Source organism: Salmo salar, chromosome ssa26 (assembly GCF_905237065.1).
Source record: "Salmo salar chromosome ssa26, Ssal_v3.1, whole genome shotgun sequence".
NCBI classification, from domain to species: Eukaryota; Metazoa; Chordata; class Actinopteri; order Salmoniformes; family Salmonidae; genus Salmo; species Salmo salar.
In genome coordinates, this window is record NC_059467.1 from 39,255,161 (window position 1) to 39,272,592 (window position 17,432).

The following is a 17,432-nucleotide window of genomic DNA, read 5'->3' on the forward strand; positions in this document are numbered from 1 at the left end:
GGTATTGGAAGCTATTTTGTAAATGACATCGCCGAAGTCGAGGATTGGTAGGATGGTCAGTTTTACGAGGGTATGTTTGGCAGCATGAGTGAAGGATGCTTTGTTGCGAAATAGGAAGCCGATTCGAGATTTCACTTTGGATTGGAGATGATTGATGTGAGTCTGGAAGGAGAGTTTACAGTCTAACCAGACACCTAGGTATTTGTAGTTGTCCACAAATTCTAAGTTAGAACCGTCCAGAGAAGTGATGCTGGACAGGCGGGCAGGTGCAGGCAGCGATCGGTTGAAGAGCATGCATTTAGTTTTACTTGTATTTAGGAGCAGTTGGAGACCACGGAAGGAGAGTTGAATGGCATTGAAGCTCGTCTGGAGGGTTGTTAACACAGTGTCCAAAGAAGGGCCAGAAGTGTACAGAATGGTGTCGTCTGCGTAGAGGTGGATCAGAGATTCACCAGCAGCAAGAGCGACATCATTTATGTATACAGAGAAAAGAGTTGGCCCAAGAATTGAACCCTGTGGTACCCCCATAGAGACTGCCAGAGGTCCAGACAGTAGGCCCTCCGATTTGACACACTGAACTCTGTCAGAGAAGTAGTTGGTGAACCAGGCGACGCAATCGTTTGAGAAACCAAGGCTACTGAGTCTGCCGATGAGGATGTGGTGATTAACAGAGTCAAAAGCTTTGGCCAGGTCAATGAATACGGCAGCACAGTATTGTTTCTTATCGATGGCGGTTACGATGTCGTTTAGGACCTTGAGCGTGGCTGAGGTGCACCCATGACCAGCTCTGAAACCAGATTGCATAGCGGAGAGGGTGCGGTGGGATTCGAAATGGTCGGTAATCTGTTTGTTAACTTGGCTTTCGAAGACCTTAGAAAGGCAGGGTAGGATGGATATAGGTCTGTAGCAATTTGGGTCAAGAGTGTCACCTCCTTTGAAGAGGGGGATGACAGCAGCTGCTTTCCAATCTATGGGAATCTCAGACGACACGAAAGAGAGGTTGAACAGGCTAGTAATAGGGGTTGCAATAATTTCGGCAGATAATTTTAGAAAGAAAGGGTCCAGATTGTCAAGCCCAGCTGATTTGTAGGGGTCCAGATTTTGCAGCTCTTTCAGAACATCAGCTGAATGGATTTGGGAGAAGGAGAAATGGGGGAGGCTTGGGCGAGTAGCTGTGGGGGGTGCAGTGCTGTTGAATGCAGTAGGGGTAGTTAGGTGGAAAGCATGGCCAGCCGTAGAAAAATGCTTGTTGAAATTCTCAATTATAGTGGGCTTATCGGTGGTGACAGAGTTTCCTATCCTCAGTGCAGTGGGCAGTTGGGAGGAGGTGTTCTTATTCTCCATGGACTTTACAATGTCCCAGAACTTTTTAGAGTTGGAGTTGCACGAAGCGAATTTCTGTTTGAAAAAGCTAGCCTTGGCGTTTATAACTGCCTGTGTGTATTGGTTTCTAACTTCCCTAAAAAGTTGCATATCGCGGGGGCAGTTCGATGCTAATGCAGAACGCCACAGGATATTTTTGTGTTGGTTAAGGGCAGTCAGGTCTGGGGAGAACCAAGGGCTATATCTGTTCCTGGTTCTAAATTTCTTGAAAGGGGCATGCTTATTTAAGATGGAGAGGAAGGCATTTTAAAAAATAACCAGGCATCCTCTACTGACGGGATGAGGTCAATATCCTTCCAGGATACCAGGGCCAGGTCGATTAGAAAGGCTTGCTCGTTGAAATGTTTCGGGGGAGCGTTTGACAGTGATGAGTGGAGGTCGTTTGACCGCTGACCCATTACGGGTGCAGGCAATGAGGCAGTGATCGCTGAGATCTTGGTTGAAAACAGCAGAGGTGTATTTAGAGGGCACGTTGGTTAGGATGATATCTATGAGGGTGCCAGTGTTTGCGGCTTTGGGGTTGTACCTGGTGGGTTCATTAATAATTTGTGTGAGATTGAGGGCATCAAGCTTGGATTGTAGGATGGCTGGGGTGTTAAGCATGTCCCAGTTTAGGTCACCTAGTAGCACGAGCTCTGAAGATAGATGGGGGCAATCAGTTCACATATGGTGTCCAGAGCACAACTAGGGGCCGAGGGGGGTCTATAGCAGGCGGCAACGGTGAGAGACTTGTTTTTGGAGAGGTGGATTTTTAAAAGTAGAAGTTCAAATTGTTTGGGTACAGACCTGGATAGCAGGACAGAACTCTGCAGGCTATCTCTGCAGTAGATTGCAACACCGCCCCCTTTGGTCGTTCTATCTTGTCTGAAAACGTTGTAGTTAGGGATGAAGATTTCAGAGTTTTTGGTGGACTTCCTAAGCCAAGATTCAGACACAGCTAGGACATCCGGGTTGGCAGAGTGTGCTAAAGCAGTGAATAAAACAAACTTAGGGAGGAGGCTTCTAATGTTAACATGCATGAAACCAAGGTTATTACGGTTACAGAAGTCATCAAAGAGAGCGCCTGGGGAGTAGGAGTGGAGCCAGGCACTGCAGGGCCTGGATTCACCTCTACATCCCCAGAGGAGCAGAGAAGAATAAGTATGAGGGTACGGCTAAAAGCTATAAGAATTGGTCGTCTGTGACGTCCAGAATAGAGAGAAAAAGGAGCAGGTTTCTGGGGGCGATAAAATAGCTTCAAGGTATAATGTACAGACAAAGTTATGGTGGGATGTGAGTACAGAGGAGGTAAACCTAGGCATTTAGTGATTATGAGAGAGATATTGTCTCTAGAAACATCATTGAAACCAGAAGATGTCATAGCATGTGTGGGTGGAGGAACTGAGAGGTTGGATAAGGTATAATGAGCAGGGCTAGAGGCTCTACAGTGAAATAAGCCAATAAACACTAACCAGAACAGCAATGGAGAAGGCATATTGACATTAAGGAGAGGCATGCTTAGCCGAGTGATCAAAGGGTCCAGTGAGATTCAGACAGCTAGCCGGGCCATAGGTAGCAAGCTGGTGGAAGATGGGAGGGAGGTCTGTTTTTAGCCACCTCGTGAGTTTCCGTCTGTGGGTTAGTGGGGTTCCGTGTGGAAGGGGGGACCAGTCCAAGTTGGCAAAATAGTTAGTTATAGTGGCCCAAGAAAAGTGTCCGATAGACCTATTCAGATCGCAGCCGAAAAGACAGCTAACGATTAGCGGGCCGCAGATGGGCGATCAGGTTACGTCGCGACGGAGGGGCCAGTTGGATAACTCCCTCGGGCAGATAACGTCGGTGGTCCAGTCGTGAAGACCCGATGGGGCTCCGCATCGGCAGTAAAACGGGTCAATATAGGTGAGTTGTAGCCCAGGAGACACTTCAGCTGGCTAGCTCAGGAATAGCCCAGGAGTGGCTGACGGAACTCTTCAGCTGGCTAGCTGGCTAGCTCCGTAATAATGTGTGTTAATTCCGTGACCGACGTTGCCAATAGTCACTCAGGTAGCAGCTAATTAGCTGCAAGATTCAGGTGTAAATGTCCAGAGCCTGCGGTAGAAATCGGGGAAAGGAGAGAGAATAGGTCCGGTATGCTCTGGTCTGAGTCGCGCTGTACAAAAACTGGCGATAGCTTTTCGAGCTAATGGATAGCTGAGGACAGCTAACCGTGGCTAGCTGAACTTCAACGTTAGCCAGTGAAAATGGCTAACCTCTTGCTAGCTTCTGTTGTGGAATTCAGATGAGGTAAATAATACTTTCTTTTTTAAATTGGTGAGGCGGGTTGCAGGAGAGTGCTTTGAGGTTGAGTTTAGAATAAAAAAAAATATATATATATTAAAAGATTAGTGAAGAAAAAAATATGTAAATATATATATACACGGGACACGACAAGAGGAGGGTAGAGGACGTCTGAACTGCTACGCCATCTTGGATGAAAACGAAGAATGAATGAAATGAAATCTGAAGGATGATCAATGGAAACAGGATGCACCTGGTCTCAATTTCGAATATCATAGCAAAGGGGCTGAATACTTATGTAAATAAATGGCATTTCTGTTTTTTATTTTTGATAATTAAAAAAATATGTAATAAAAAAATGTATTTGCATTGTCATTATGGGGTCAATGTGCCAGATCATACCAGAGGTATGATATATTTGAGGTAGATATGTACATGAAGGCAAGGTAAAGTGACGAGGCATCAGGATAGATACGAGTCAAATAAACAACAGAGCAGCAGCAGCAAATTATGAGTGTAAAAGTGTTTGTGTGTATGTTTGTGCTGTGTTGGTATGCGTGTGTGTTCTGTGTGTGTGTGTGTGGTGTGCATATGTAGTGTATGTGAATGTGTGAGGGATTTGTGTGGGAGTGACAGTGTATGTGAGTGAGTGTGTATATGGTGTTTATATATAGTCTAGTTAGTGTATATAGTCTAGTGAGTGTGTCTTGTGTGTATGTATATATAGTCTAGTGTGTATATATAGTCTAGTGAGTGTGTACAGGGTGTATGTATATATAGTCTAGTGAGTGTGTATAAATATATATATATATGTTTATATAGTCTAGTGAATGTATGTATATATATATATATATATAGTCTAGTGAGTGTGTATAGGGTGTATGTATATATAGTCCAGTGTGTATATAGTCTAGTGTGTATATAGTCTAGTGCGTGTGTATACGGTGTGTGTATATATAGTCTAGGGTGTATTTAGAGTCTAGTGAGTGTGTATATAGTCTAGTGTGTATATATAGTCTAGTGAGTGTGTATATATAGTCTAGTGTGTATTTAGAGTCTAGTGAGTGTGTATAGGGTGTATGTATATATAGTCTAGTGTGTATATAGTCTAGTGAGTGTGTATATATAGTCTAGTGTGTATATATAGTCTAGTGAGTGTGAATATATACTGCTCAAAAAAATAAAGGGAACACTTAAACAACACATCCTAGATCTGAATGAAAGAAATAATCTTATTAAATACTTTTTTCTTTACATAGTTGAATGTGCTGACAACAAAATCACACAAAAATAATCAATGGAAATCAAATTTATCAACCTATGGAGGTCTGGATTTGGAGTCACACTCAAAATTGAAGTGGAAAACCACACTACAGGCTGATCCAACTTTGATGTAATGTCCTTAAAACAAGTCAAAATGAGGCTCAGTAGTGTGTATGACCTCCCTACAACGCCTGGGCATGCTCCTGATGAGGTGGCGGATGGTCTCCTGAGGGATCTCCTCCCAGACCTGGACTAAAGCATCCGCCAACTCCTGGACAGTCTGTGGTGCAACGTGGCGTTGGTGGATGGAGCGAGACATGATGTCCCAGATGTGCTCAATTGGATTCAGGTCTGGGGAACGGGCGGGCCAGTCCATAGCATCAATCCCTTCCTCTTGCAGGAACTGCTGACACACTCCAGCCACATGAGGTCTAGCAGTGTCTTGCATTAGGAGGAACCCAGGGCCAACCGCACCAGCATATGGTCTCACAAGGGGTCTGAGGATCTCATCTCGGTACCTAATGGCAGTCAGGCTACCTCTGGCGAGCACATGGAGGGCTGTGCGGCCCCCCAAAGAAATGCCACCCCACACCATGACTGACCCACCGCCAAACCGGTCATGCTGGAGGATGTTGCAGGCAGCAGAACGTTCTCCACGGCATCTCCAGACTCTGTCACGTGCTCAGTGTGAACCTGCTTTCATCTGTGAAGAGCACAGGGCGCCAGTGGCGAATTTGCCAATCTTGGTGTTCTCTGGCAAATGCCAAACGTCCTGCACGGTGTTGGGCTGTAAGCACAACCCCCACCTGTGGACGTCGGGCCCTCATACCACCCTCATGGAGTCTGTTTCTGACCGTTTGAGCAGACACATGCACATTTGTGGCCTGCTGGAGGTCATTTTGCAGGGCTCTGGCAGTGCTTCTCCTCCTCCTCCTTGCACAAAGGCGGAGGTAGCGGTCCTGCTGCTGGGTTGTTGCCCTCCCTACGGCCTCCTCCACGTCTCCTGATGTACTGGCCTGTCTCCTGGTAGCGCCTCCATGCTCTGGACACTACGCTGACAGACACAGCAAACCTTCTTGCCACAGCTCGCATTGATGTGCCATCCTGGATGAGCTGCACTACCTGAGCCACTTGTGTGGGTTGTAGACTCCGTCTCATGCTACCACTAGAGTGAAAGCACCGCCAGCATTCAAAAGTGACCAAAACATCAGCCAGGAAGCATAGGAACTGAGAAGTGGTCTGTGGTCCCCACCTGCAGAACCACTCGTTTATTGGGGGTGTCTTGCTAATTGCCTATAATTTCCACCTGTTGTCTATTCCATTTGCACAACAGCATGTGAAATTTATTGTCAATCAGTGTTGCTTCCTAAGTGGACAGTTTGATTTCACAGAAGTGTGATTGACTTGGAGTTACATTGTGTTGTTTAAGTGTTCCCTTTATTTTTTTGAGCAGTGTATATAGTCTAGTGAGTGTGTATACGGTGTGAGTATATATAGTCTTGTTAGTGTGTATACGGTGTGTGTATATATAGTTTAGTGAGTGTGTGTATATAGTCTAGTGTGTATATATAGTCTAGTGTGTGTGTATATATAGTCTAGTGTGTATATATAGTCAAGTGAGTGTGTATACGGTGTGTGTATATATAGTCTAGTGTGTATATATAGTCTAGTGAGTGTGTATATATAGTCTAGTGTGTATTTAGAGTCTAGTGAGTGTGTATACGGTGTGTGTATATATAGTCTAGTGAGTGTGTATATATAGTCTAGTGAGTGTGTATATAGTCTAGTGTGTGTATATATAGTCTAGTGAGTGTGTATATATAGTCTAGTGAGTGTGTATACGGTGTGTGTATATAGTCTAGTGAGTGTGTATATGGTGTGTATATATAGTCTAGTGAGTGTTTATATATAGTCTAGTGAGTGTGTATATAGTCTAGTGTGTATATATAGTCTAGTGAGTGTGTATATATAGTCTAGTGAGTGTGTATACGGTGTGTGTATATATAGTCTAGTGTGTATATATAGTCTAGTGAGTGTGTATACGGTGTATGTATATATAGTCTAGTGAGTGTGTATACGGTGTGTATATATAGTCTAGTGAGTGTGTATATATAGTCTAGTGAGTGTGTATATAGTCTAGTGTGTATATATAGTCTAGTGAGTGTGTATATATAGTCTAGTGTGTATATATAGTCTAGTGAGTGTGTATACGGTGTGTATATATAGTCTAGTGAGTGTATATAGTCTAGTGAGTGTGTATACGGTGTATGTATATATAGTCTAGTGAGTGTGTATATATAGTCTAGTGAGTGTTTATATAGTCTAGTGTGTATATATAGTCTAGTGAGTGTGTATATATAGTCTAGTGTGTACATATAGTCTAGTGAGTGTGTATACGGTGTGTGTATATATAGTCTAGTGTGTATATATAGTCTAGTGAGTGTGAATATATACTGCTCAAAAAAATAAAGGGAACACTTAAACAACACATCCTAGATCTGAATGAAAGAAATAATCTTATTAAATACTTTTTTCTTTACAAAGTTGAATGTGCTGACAACAAAACCACACAAAAATAATAAATGGAAATCCAATTTATCAACCCATGGAGGTCTGGATTTGGAGTCACACTCAAAATTAAAGTGGAAAACCACACTACAGGCTGATCCAACTTTGATGTAATGTCCTTAAAACAAGTCAAAATGAGGCTCAGTAGTGTGTGTGGCCTCCACGTGCCTGTATGACCTCCCTACAACGCCTGGGCATGCTCCTGATGAGGTGGCGGATGGTCTCCTGAGGGATCTCCTCCCAGACCTGGACTAAAGCATCCGCCAACTCCTGGACAGTCTGTGGTGCAACGTGGCATTGGTGGATGGAGCGAGACATGATGTCCCAGATGTGCTCAATTGGATTCAGGTCTGGGGAACGGGCGGGCCAGTCCATAGCATCAATGCCTTCCTCTTGCAGGAACTGCTGACACACTCCAGCCACATGAGGTCTAGCATTGTCTTGCATTAGGAGGAAACCAGGGCCAACCGCACCAGCATATGGTCTCACAAGGGGTCTGAGGATCTCATCTCGGTACCTAATGGCAGTCAGGCTACCTCTGGCGAGCACATGGAGGGCTGTGCGGCCCCCCAAAGAAATGCCACCCCACACCGTGACTGACCCACCGCCAAACCGGTCATGCTGGAGGATGTTGCAGGCAGCAGAACGTTCTCCACGGCATCTCCAGACTGTCACGTCTGTCACGTGCTCAGTGTGAACCTGCTTTCATCTGTGAAGAGCACAGGGCGCCAGTGGCGAATTTGCAATCTTGGTGTTCTCTGGCAAATGCCAAACGTCCTGCACGGTGTTGGGCTGTAAGCACAACCCCCACCTGTGGACGTCGGGCCCTCATACCACCCTCATGGAGTCTGTTTCTGACCGTTTGAGCAGACACATGCACATTTGTGGCCTGCTGGAGGTCATTTTGCAGGGCTCTGGCAGTACTTCTCCTGCTCCTCCTTGCACAAAGGCGGAGGTAGCGGTCCTGCTGCTGGGTTGTTGCCCTCCTACGGCCTCCTCCACGTCTCCTGATGTACTGGCCTGTCTCCTGGTAGCGCCTCCATGCTCTGGACACTACGCTGACAGACACAGCAAACCTTCTTGCCACAGCTCGCATTGATGTGCCATCCTGGATGAGCTGCACTACCTGAGCCACTTGTGTGGGTTGTAGACTCCGTCTCATGCTACCACTAGAGTGAAAGCACCGCCAGCATTCAAAAGTGACCAAAACATCAGCCAGAAAGCATAGGAACTGAGAAGTGGTCTGTGGTCCCCACCTGCAGAACCACTCGTTTATTGGGGGTGTCTTGCTAATTGCCTATAATTTCCACCTGTTGTCTATTCCATTTGCACAACAGCATGTGAAATGTATTGTCAATCAGTGTTGCTTCCTAAGAGGACAGTTTGATTGGACAGTTTGATTTCACAGAAGTGTGATTGACTTGGAGTTACATTGTGTTGTTTAAGTGTTCCCTTTATTTTTTTGAGCAGTGTATATAGTCTAGTGAGTGTGTATACGGTGTGTGTATATAGTCTAGTGTGTATTTACATTTACATTTTACATTTAAGTCATTTAGCAGACGCTCTTATCCAGAGCGACTTACAAATTGGTGCATTCACCTTATGATATCCAGTGGAACAACCACTTTACAATAGTGCATCTAAATCTTTTAAGGGGGGGGTTAGAAGGATTACTTTATCCTATCCTAGGTATTCCTTAAAGAGGTGGGGTTTCAGGTGTCTCCGGAAGGTGGTGATTGACTCCGCTGTCCTGGCGTCGTGAGGGAGCTTGTTCCACCATTGGGGTGCCAGAGCAGCGAACAGTTTTGACTGGGCTGAGAGCGGGAACTGTGCTTCCTCAGAGGTAGGGGGGCCAGCAGGCCAGAGGTGGATGAACGCAGTGCCCTTGTTTGGGTGTAGGGCCTGATCAGAGCCTGAAGGTATGGAGGTGCCGTTCCCTTCACAGCTCCGTAGGCAATCACCATGGTCTTGTAGCGGATGCGAGCTTCAACTGGAAGCCAGTGGAGAGAGCGGAGGAGCGGGGTGACGTGAGAGAACTTGGGAAGGTTGAACACCAGACGGGCTGCGGCGTTCTGGATGAGTTGTAGGGGTTTAATGGCACAGGCAGGGAGCCCAGCCAACAGCGAGTTGCAGTAATCCAGACGGGAGATAACAAGTGCCTGGATTAGGACCTGCGCCGCTTCCTGTGTGAGGCAGGGTCATACTCTGCGAATGTTGTAGAGCATGAACCTACAGGATCGGGTCACCGCCTTGATGTTAGTGGAGAACGACAGGGTGTTGTCCAGGATCACGCCAAGGTTCTTAGCACTCTGGGAGGAGGACACAAGGGAGTTGTCAACCGTGATGGCGAGATCATGGAACGGGCAGTCCTTCCCCGGGAGGAAGAGCAGCTCCGTCTTGCCGAGGTTCAGCTTGAGGTGGTGATCCGTCATCCACACTGATATGTCTGACAGACATGCAGAGATGCGATTCGCCGCCTGGTTAGAGTCTAGTGAGTGTGTATACGGTGTGTGTATATATAGTCTAGTGAGTGTGTATATATAGTCTAGTGAGTGTGTATACATAGTCTAGTGAGTGTGTATACGGTGTGTGTATATAGTCTAGTGAGTGTGTATATATAGTCTAGTGTGTGTGTATATATAGTCTAGTGAGTGTGTATACGGTGTGTGTATATAGTCTAGTGAGTGTGTATACGGTGTGTGTATATAGTCTAGTGAGTGTGTATACGGTGTGTGTATATAGTCTAGTGTGTATATATAGTCTAGTGAGTGTGTATACGGTGTGTGTATATAGTCTAGTGAGTGTGTATACGGTGTGTGTATATAGTCTAGTGTGTATATATAGTCTAGTGTGTGTGTATATATAGTCTAGTGTGTATATATAGTCTAGTGAGTGTGTATATATAGTCTAGTGTGTATATATATAGTCTAGTGAGTGTGTATACGGTGTGTGTATATATAGTCTAGTGATTGTGCATACGGTGTGTGTATATAGTCTAGTGAGTGTGTATATATAGTCTAGTGAGTGTGTATATATAGTCTAGTGTGTATATATAGTCTAGTGAGTGTGTATATATAGTCTAGTGTGTGTATATAGTCTAGTGAGTGTGTATACGGTGTGTGTATATAGTCTAGTGAGTGTGTATACGGTGTGTGTATATATAGTCTAGTGAGTGTGTATATAGTCTAGTGTGTATATATAGTCTAGTGAGTGTGTATACGGTATGTATATATATAGTCTAGTGTGTATATATAGTCTAGTGAGTGTGCATAGGGTGTATGTATATATAGTCTAATGTGTATTTAGAGTCTAGTGAGTGTGTATAGGGTGTGTGTCTATATATAGTCTAGTGTGTGTGTATATATAGTCTAGTGAGTGTGTATTCGGTGTGTGTGTATATATAGTCCAGTGAGTGTATAAATGTAGTCTAGTGAGTGTGTATAGGGTGTGTGTCTATATATAGTCTAGTGTGTGTGTATATATAGTCTAGTGAGTGTGTATACGGTGTGTGTATATAGTCTAGTGAGTGTGTATACGGTGTGTGTATATATAGTCTAGTGAGTGTGTATATAGTCTAGTGTGTATATATAGTCTAGTGAGTGTGTATACGGTATGTGTATATATAGTCTAGTGTGTATATATAGTCTAGTGAGTGTGCATAGGGTGTATGTATATATAGTCTAATGTGTATTTAGAGTCTAGTGAGTGTGTATAGGGTGTGTGTCTATATATAGTCTAGTGTGTGTGTATATATAGTCTAGTGAGTGTGTATTCGGTGTGTGTGTATATATAGTCCAGTGAGTGTATAAATGTAGTCTAGTGAGTGTGTATATGGTGTTTACATAAAGTCTAGTGAGTGTGTGAAGGGTCAGTGCAAGATAGAGTCAGTACAGATAGTTTGGGAACCATTAACAATTTACTATTTAGCAGTCTGGCTTTTTAGCAGTCTTATGGCTTGGGGGTAGAAGCTATCTCGGAGCCTGTTGGTCCAAAAGCCGATGCTCCGGTACCGTTTGCCGGAGGGTAGCCGAGTGAACAGTTTATGGCTTTGGTGGCTAGAGTCTTTGGCAGTTTTTCGGGCCTTCCTCTGATACCGCCTGATATAGAGGTCCTGGATGGCAGGGAGCTCGGCCCCAGTGATGTACTGGGCTGTCCGCACCCCCCTTTGTAGTTCTTTGTGGTCAAGGGCGGTGCAATTGCCATACCAAGTGATAATGCAGCCGGTCAAGACGCTTTTGATGGTGCAGCTATAGAACGTTTTGAGGATCTGAGGGCCCATGCCAAATCTTTTCAGCCTACTGAGGGGGAAGAGGCATTGCGTGCCCTCTTCACGATTGTGCGGGTGTGTGTGGACCATGTCAAGTCCTTAGTGACGTGGACGCGAAGGAACTTAAAGCTCTCAACCCGCTCCACAACAGCCCCATTGATTTGAATGGGGGTGTGCTCTCCCCTCTTTATCCTGTAGTCCATGATCAGCTCCTTGATCTTACTGACATTGAGGTAGAGGTTGTTGTCCTGGCACCACACTGCTAAGTCTCTGACCTCCTCCCTGTAGGCTGACTCATCGCCGTTGGTGATCAGGCTTACCACCGTCGTGTTGTCAGCAAACGTGATGATGGTGTTGGAGTCGTGCACGCCACGCAGTCATGGGTGAACAGGGAGTACAGGAAGGGACTAGCCACACACCCCTGAGGGGCCTCCGTGTTGAGGTTTAGTGTGGTGGAGGTGTTGTTGCTTACCCTCACCACCTGGGGACGACCCATCAGGAAGTCCAGGATCCAATTGCAGAGAGGAGTTCAGTCCCAGGGTCCCTAGCTGGGTGATAAACTTGGAGGGGACAATGGTGTTGAACGCTGAGCTGTAGTCTAGAGGTCAACCGATTAATTGGAATGGCCGATTACTTAGGGCCGATTTCAAGTTTTCATAACAATCGGAAATTGTTATTTTTGGCAGCCGATTTGGCGGAATCTTTTTTTTTTTTAGACCTTTATTTAACTAGGCAAGTCAGTTAAGAACACATTCTTAGTTTCAATGACGGCCTAGGAACGGTGGGTTAACTGCCTTGTTCAGGGGCAGAACGACAGATTTTTACCTTGTCAGCTCGGGGATTCAATCTTGCAACCTTACGGTTAACTAGTCATACGCTCTAACCACCTGCTTTACATTGCACTCCACGAGGAGCCTGCCTGTTACGCGAATGCAGTAAGAAGCCAAGGTAAGTTGCTAGCTAGCATTAAACTTATCTTATAAAAAACAATCAATCAATCATAATCACTAGTTAACTACACATGGTTGATGATATTACTAGTTTATCTAGCCTGTCCTGCGTTGCATATAATCGCTTAGGTACACGTTGCTCCAACCATAAACATCAATGCCTTTCTTAAAATCAATACACAAGTATTTATTTTTAAACCTGCATATTTAGTTAATATTGCCAGCTAACATGAATCTCCTTTAACTAGGGAAAATGTGTCACTTCTCTTGCAAACAGAGTCAGGGTATATGCAGCAGTTTGGGCCGCCTGGAGTTTGGGCCGTTGCGAACTGTGAAGACTATTTCTTCCTAACAAAGACAGCCGACTTCACCAAACGGGGGATGATTTAACAAAAGCGCATTTGCGAAAAAAGCACAACCGTTGCACGAATGTACCTAACCATAAACATCAATGCCTTTCTTAAAATCAATACACAGAAGTATATATTTTTAAACCTGCATATTTAGCTAAAAGAAATCCAGGTTAGCAGGCAATATTAACCAGGTGAAATTGTGTCATTTTGCGTTCATTGCACGCAGAGTCAGGGTATATGCAACAGTTTGGGCCGCCTGGCTCATTGCGAACTAATTTGCCAGAATTGTACGGAATTATGACATAACATTGAAGGTTGTGCAATGTAACAGGAATATTTAGACTTAGGGATGCCACCCGTTAGATAAAATACAGAACGGTTCCGTATTTCACTGACAGGAAAAACATTTTGTTTTCGAGATGATAGTTTCCGGATTTGACCATATTAATGACCAAAGGCTCGTATTTCTGTGTGTTATTATGTTATAATTAAGTCTATGATTTGATAGAGGAGTCTGACTGAGTGATGGTAGGCAGCAGCAGGCTCGTAAGCATTCATTCAAACAGCACTTTCATGCGTTTGCCAGCAGCCCTTCGCAATGCATTGCGCTGTTTATGACTTCAAGCCTGTCAACTCCCAAGATTAGGCTGGTGTAACCGATGTGAAATGGCTAGCTAGTTAGCCGGGTGCGAGCTAATAGCGTTTCAAACGTCACTCGCTCTGAGACTTGGAGTAGTTGTTCCCCTTGCTCTGCATGGGTAACGCTGCTTCGAGGGTGGCTGTTGTCGATGTGTTCCTGGTTCGAGCCCAGGTAGGAGCGAGGAGAGGGATGGAAGCTATACTGTTACACTGGCAATACTAAAGTGCCTATAAGAACATCCAATAGTCAAAGGTATATGAAATACAAATCGTATAGAGAGAAATAGTCCTATAATTCCGAAAATAACTACAACCTAAAACTTCTTACCTGGGAATATTGAAGACTCATGTTAAAAGGAACCACCAGCTTTCATATGTTCTCATGTTCTGAGCAAGGAACTTAAACGTTAGCTTTTTTACATGGCACATATTGCACTTTTACTTTCTTCTCCAACACTTTGTTTTTGCATTATTTAAACCAAATTGAACATGTTTCATTATTTATTTGAGGCTAAATTGATTTTATTGATGTATTATATTAAGTTAAAATAAGTGTTCATTCAGTATTGTTGTAATTGTCATTATTACAAATAAATGAATACATTTTCAATTTAAAATTGACCGATTAATCGGTAGCGGGTTTTTTTGGCCATCCAATAATCGTATCGGCGCTGAAAAATCATAATCGGTCGACCTCTACTGTAGTCTATGAACTGCATTCTTACATAGTTATTTCGGCAGGTAGCCTAATGGTTAGAGCGTTGGGCGAGGTGGGAGAGGGCAGTGTGAAGTGCAATTGAGATCGCGTCATTTGTGGTTCTGTTGGGGCGGTATGCAAATTGGAGTGGGGTATCTGGGATTATGGTGTTGATGTGTGTCATAGCCAGTCTTTCAAATTAGAGGTCGACTGATTAATCGGAATGGTTGATTAATTAGGGCCATGTTCAAGTTTTCATAACAATCGGTAATCTGCATTTTTGGACACCGATTATGGCCGATTACATTGCACTCCACGAGGAGACTGCGTGGCAGACTGACTACCTGTTATGCGAGTGCAGCAAGGAGCCAAGGTAAGGTGCTAGCTAGCATTAAACTTATCTTATAAAAAACAATCAATCTTAACAATCACTAGTTAACTACACATGGTTGATGATATTACTAGTTTATCTAGCTTGTCCTGCGTTGCATATAATCCTGCAAATTTAGTTAAAATAAATTCATGTTAGCAGGCAATATTAAATAGGGAAATTGTGTCACTTGCATTCATTGCACGCAGAGTCAGGGTATATAGAACAGTTTGGGCCGCCTGGCCCGTTGCGAACTAATTTGCCAGAATTTTACGTAATTATGACATAACATTGAAGGTTGTGCAATGTAACAGCAATATTTAGACTTATGGATGCCACCCGTTAGATAAAATACGGAATGGTTCCGTATTTCACTGAAAGAATAAACGTTTTGTTTTCGAAATGATAAGTTTCCGGATTTGACCATATTAATGAACTACGGCTCGTATTTCTGAGTGTTATTATATTATAATCAAGTCTATGATTTGATAGAGCAGTCTGAGCGGTGGTAGGCAGCAGCAGGCTCGTAAGCATTCATTCAAACAGCACTTGCCAGGAGCTCTTTGCTGTGCTTCAAGCATTGCGCTGTTTACGACTTCAAGCCATTCAACTCCCGAGATTAGCCTGGCAATACTAAAGTACCTATTAGAACATCCAATAGTCAAAGGTATATGAAATACATTTACATTTAAGTCATTTAGCAGACGCTCTTATCCAGAGCGACTTACAAATTGGTGCATTCACCTTATGATATCCAGTGGAACAACCACTTTACAATAGTGCATCTAAATCTTTTGGGGGGGGTTAGGAGGATTACTTTATCCTATCCTAGGTATTCCTTAAAGAGGTGGGGTTTCAGGTGTCTCCGGAAGGTGGTGATTGACTCCGCTGTCCTGGCGTCGTGAGGGAGCTTGTTCCACCATACAAATGGTATAGAGAGAAATAGTCCTATAATAACTACAACCTAAAACTTCTTATCTGGGAATATTGAAGAGTCATGTTAAAAGGAACCACCAGCTTTCATATGTTCTCATGTTCTAAGCAAGGAAATTAAACTTTTGCTTTTTAACATGGCACATATTGCACTTTAACTTTCTTCTCCAACACTGTTTTTAATTATTTAAACCAAATTGAACATTTCATTATTTATTTGAGACTAAATAGATTTTATTGATGCATTATATTAAATTAAAATACGTGTTCATTCAGTATTATTGTAATTGTCCTTATTACAAATATATATATATAAAAAATAATAAAAGAATCGGCCGATTAATCGGTATCGGATTTGGTTGGTCCTCCAATAAATCGGTATCGGCGTTGAAAAATCATAATTGGTCGACGTCTATTTCAAATCACTTCAGAATTACAGATGTGAGTGCTACAGGGTGATAGTCATGTAGGCAGGTTACCTTGGAGCTCTTGGGAACAGGGACAATGGTGGTCAGCTTGAAACACATTGGCATTACAGATTGGGACAAGGAGATATTTAAAATCTCTGAAGACACCTGCCAGCTGGTGTGCGCATGCTTTGAGAACGCGCCCTGGTATTCCGGCCTTGTGATTGTTAACCTGTTTAAAAGTTTTGCTCACATCTGCCATGGAAAGCGAGATCACACAGTCATCCAGAAAAACATGGGCTTTCGCGCAAGGCACAGTTTTATATTCCTTGAAGAGAGCATAAAAGGCATTTAGCTCGTTTGGGAGTTCTGCGTCGCTGGGAACCTCATGGTTGGGTGTCCCTTTGTAATCCGTTATCGTCTGCAAGCCCTGCCACATACGGCGAGCATCATAGCCGGTGTAATAGGATTCCACCTTCCTCCTTGGCCTTTTGCATGTTTGATGTCTCGAAGGTCGTAGCAGGATTTCATGTCCGTGTCCTGTTCATTGTAAGCGGTAGCTCTAGCCTTTAGTCCAGCATGGATATTGCCTGTAATCCATGGTTTTTGGTTGGGATACGTTCTTATAGTCACTGTCGGGACGATATCAACTATTCACTTATTAATGAAGCCCATGACTGTTGTAGTAAACTACTCAATGTTATCGGATGAATCGCACAACACATCCTAGTCTGTACTAGCAAAACAGTCTTGTAGCCTCGCATCTGCTTCGTCTGACCGCTTCCGCATAGAGCGCGTCACTGGTACTTCCTGTTTGAGCTTTTGTTTGTAAACAGGAAGCAGGAGAATGGAGTCATGGTCAGATTTGCTGAACGGAGGACGAGGGAGGGTCTTGTATGCATTTCTGTGGATAGAATAAAAGTAGTCTAGAGTTTTATCACCCCTAGTGGTGCAGGAGACGTGTTGGTAGAAGTGAGGTTAAGTCTCACTGCCTTAAAGTCTCACCCACCAGGAACGCTGCCTCTGGGTGAGAGGTTTCTTGTTTGTTTATGGCCCCATACAGTTTGTTGAGAACCAGAGTGGTGTTGGCCTGTGGAGGAATGTAGACAGCCGTGATAATTACAGCTGAGAAATCTCTTGGTAGATAAGGGTCTGCAGCTTACCATTAGGTATTCTATATCAGGTGAGCAAAAGCTCCAGATTTCCTTCACACCTGAAGCAGCACACCAGTTGTTATTTAGGAAAAAACACACAGCCTCCTTTTGTTCTCCCCGAAGCCGCCTTGCGATCCTGCCGCTGCATGGAGAATCCACAGAGTACTGGGTGCAGAGCGTCATCTTCCAGCC

At 43.9% G+C, this 17,432-nt stretch overlaps 1 long non-coding RNA gene across 5 annotated transcripts in view; it reads right to left on the reverse strand.

Annotated features, from left to right (window-relative positions):
* LOC106562399 (elongator complex protein 4) overlaps positions 1–17,432 on the reverse strand; it is a 172,333-nt gene that overhangs the window by 147,069 nt on the left and 7,832 nt on the right. The window lies entirely within an intron of this gene.